Genomic DNA, 3,395 nt, shown 5'->3' on the forward strand with positions numbered 1-3,395 from the left:
GAAAGAAAGAAAGAAAGAAAGAAAGAGAGAGAGAGAGAGAGAGAAAGAAAGGAAAGAAAGAAAGAAAGAGAAAGAGAGAGAGATTGAAAGAAGTAAAGAAGAAAAGAAAGAAAGACAAAGACCCTGAAAACAGAAGACCCATATGAACTGCACCTGAATTTCTGATCCAGAGAAACTGAGATAATAAATGCTATTTCAAGCCACTTAGTTTTGTGTTTCCTTGTATTTTGAGAGAGGGTCCTGCCCCATCACCCAGGCTGGAGTGCAATGGTGCAATCATAGCTCACTATAGCCATGACTTCCTGGGCTCAAGCAGTCCTCCCACCTTAGCCTCCCGAGTACCTGGGAGCATGTGCCACCATGCCTAGCTAATTTTTTACCTAATGTCACACAAACCAGTCTTGAACGCCTGGATTCAGGAAATCCTCCCACCTCAGCCTCCCAAAGTGCTAAGATTACAGGCATGAGCCACCATGCCTGGTGGCACTAAGTTTGGGGGGAATATTGTCATATGGCAATAGATAACTAATACACCTACATACCAGAAAAACTATAGGTCATACTAAGTTCTGTGAAGAAAGAAAGAGAGAGACTTCTGTGCAGGAATTAGCCAAGTCAAATATACTGAGAAGGCTGGGTGCGGTGGCTCACACCTGTAATCCCAGCACTTTGGGACGCTGAGGTGGGCAGACCACTTGAGGTCAGGAGTTCAAGACTAGCCTGGCCAACATGGTGAAACCCCGTCTCTACCAAAAATATAAAAAATTAGCAGGGCATGGCCAGGCGCGGTGGCTCATGCCTGTAATCCCAGCACTTTGGGAGGCTGAGGCGGGCAGATCATGAGGCCAGGAGATCAAGACCATCCTGGCTAATACAGTGAAACCCCACCGCCAAAAATACAAAAAATTAGCCGGGCATGGTGGTGGACGCCTGTAATCCCAGCTACTTGAGAGGCTGAGGCAGGAGAATCGCTTGAACCTAGGAGGCAGAGGTTGCAGTGAGCCAAGATGGCACCACTGCACTCCAGCCTGGGTGACAAGAGCAAAACTCCGTCTCAAAAAAATAAATAAATAAACAAACTAAATAGACTCTAAAATTCCACTCCTCAGTCTCCCTGGCCACATTTAAAGTGCTCAGTAGTCACACAAGCCTGCTTGACTTCTGTGGTTACCGTATTTGACAACCAAGGGAACACTCTCGTCGCTGTAGAACGTTCTATTGGATGGTGGTCGTCCACGGCTTCCCCATGCCCCAAAATAAAGTCTAAACTCTGTACCCTGAGGCTGAGGCTCTGCACGACAAGCTGCTGCCTCGCCTTGGCCCACACTGTTCCCTTCTGTGCCAAGCTCGCTCGTGCCTCAGGACCTCTGCATGGGTTCTCCTGTCTCCACCTGGAGCAATGCTCTCTCCTGGCCTTCCAGCGATGCCTCCTTCTTCTCTCTTGCTTCACTGCATCCAGGACCCCTCAAAAGGGCCTCCCTCAGCCAGGCGCAGTGGCTCATGCCTGTAATCCCAGCACTTTGGGAGACTGAGGTGGGCAGATCACCTGAGGTCGAGAGTTCAAGACCAGCCTGTCCAACACAGTGAAACACTGTCTCTACTAAAAATACAAAAATTAGCTGTGTGTGGTGGTGGGCACCTGTAATCCCAGCTACTCGGGAGGCTTAGGCAGGAGAATCACGTGAACCCAGGAAGTGGAGGTTGCAGTGAGCCAAGATCACGCCATTGCACTCCAGCCTAGGTGACAGAGTAAGACTCTGTCTCAAAAAAAAAAAAAAAAAAAAAAATTAGCTGGGCATGCTGGTACGCGCCTGTCATCCCAGTTACTCGGGAGGCTGAGGCAGGAGAATCACTTCAACCCAGGAGGCCGAGGTTACAGTGAGCCGAGATCGCGCCATTGCACTCCAGCCTGGGCTGCAGAGTGAGACACCGTCTCAAAAAAAAAAAAAAAAAAAAAACGGAGCCTCCCTCTCTGACCGTGGCTGACTCCCGCCCTAAACCATATCCCTGTACCCGCCGGAAGGCCTGGTGCACAACAGACACTAAAAAACCGCTGGCTGAACATAGGGAGGGGCGGAAGCCTGTGGGCACTGATAAGGGCCGCGTTACCTGATGCAATGGCCCAAAATGGAGTCGGTTTCACCCTGGACCCCAAAATGTCACCATTCTTAGGAGGAATCTCAGCTCCTCCCCTGGTCCTTGAGTTTCCCCCAACTGGGATTTCTCCCCCATCGTCAGCGCCAAGCGTCTCATGGCCCCCGCTACCTCCCTGCATTCAGGTCTTGGGGTCACTGCTCAGATGTCTCCACTCATAGCCTTCCCCGCCCCCTTCCCTGGTGTTATTTTCTTTTATGTTGTGCTGCAGAGGGAACTAGGAATTACATTATTTTAAGTCGATTAAAGTCGTCCCGCTCCCCCAGGCGGTGAGCTGCATGGGACCAGGCTGTCTGTCTTGCTCTGGGCCAGCTGCACCCAGCGCAGAGCCACCCAGGCACACAGTAGGCGCCCAATAAAGATCTGTCCGGCATCTGGATGCCTCAGGCTGTACAGTGAAGGTGAGGGTGGCCTGCACGCTCTCAAACTGTAGGCTGCTCGGGCCGGGATGCGGAGGGCGCGGGCTCATTCATTCAATCAGCACTTATTGAGCGCCTTCTGTGTGCCTCGCGCTGCCAGATACCGGAGTCGGGCCTCCGCTAACGTGCGGGTAGAATCCACCAGACCACTGACTGCCCAGCGCCGCCCCGCCCCGCCGCCCCGGGTCCTCTCTCAGCCCGCACCTACCTCCCGGGAAACCTTGGTCCCCCGACAGGCGCCGCTCCCCGCCCAACCGCCGCGCAGTCTCGACCCCACATACGCGGCCTGGAGAGGCCGCGCTCAGCGCGGCTGGCCCACGCCCCGCCCACGCCCCTGCCCATTGGCCTCCCTGAAAGCTGCTGGCAGAACTTTCCATACTATTGGCTGCGGAACCTGCCACTCATATACGACTCCACCTCTTCTACCGGCACAGGAAAGGGGTTTCCTCCCGCTGAGTCGCGGGCGCAGCCACCAAGCGGCCCCGACGGGAAACTGGGATCGGCGAGGAACGGTTCCGGCAGGATTGGGTTTCCAGAGCTGTCCAGGGGCATCTGGTGCTGAATCCCGCTTGGAAGGAGCTTGGAGGTGTGGACGGGAAGTGACTTCCAACGCAGGCGGCTCCTCTCTCAGCATCCTCCCTGCTGATCCCCTTACGGACGGCTGAAGAAGCAGCTTCATCCCTTCAATAAATCTCTGTTGATAGGCAGGAGGAATAAGTCCAAGAGATCGACAGTACATCACAGTGGCTACAGCTTCCTAACAATGTATTGCGTACTGCAAAATTGCTAAGAGAGTAGATGTTACATGTTCAAACCATGAAA

General features: G+C 53.4%; 2 protein-coding genes across 2 annotated transcripts in view; both read right to left on the bottom strand.

Annotated features, from left to right (window-relative positions):
* DIRAS1 (DIRAS family, GTP-binding RAS-like 1) overlaps window positions 1-2,885 on the bottom strand; it is a 28,443-nt gene extending 25,558 nt beyond the window's left edge. The window contains exon 1 of the mRNA XM_011964067.1: window positions 2,782-2,885. The gene's annotated coding sequence lies outside the window, so the exon portion shown is untranslated. The remainder of the gene's footprint in view (window positions 1-2,781) is intronic.
* The window catches only part of SLC39A3 (solute carrier family 39 (zinc transporter), member 3), an 8,574-nt gene extending 5,585 nt beyond the window's left edge, over window positions 1-2,989 (bottom strand). Inside the window, exon 1 of the mRNA XM_011964066.1 lies at window positions 2,782-2,989. The gene's annotated coding sequence lies outside the window, so the exon portion shown is untranslated. The remainder of the gene's footprint in view (window positions 1-2,781) is intronic.
* Between the last annotated feature and the right edge of the window lie 406 nt (window positions 2,990-3,395).

Source organism: Colobus angolensis, unplaced genomic scaffold (genome assembly GCF_000951035.1).
Source record: "Colobus angolensis palliatus isolate OR3802 unplaced genomic scaffold, Cang.pa_1.0 Scaffold64, whole genome shotgun sequence".
NCBI lineage: Eukaryota > Metazoa > Chordata > Mammalia > Primates > Cercopithecidae > Colobus > Colobus angolensis.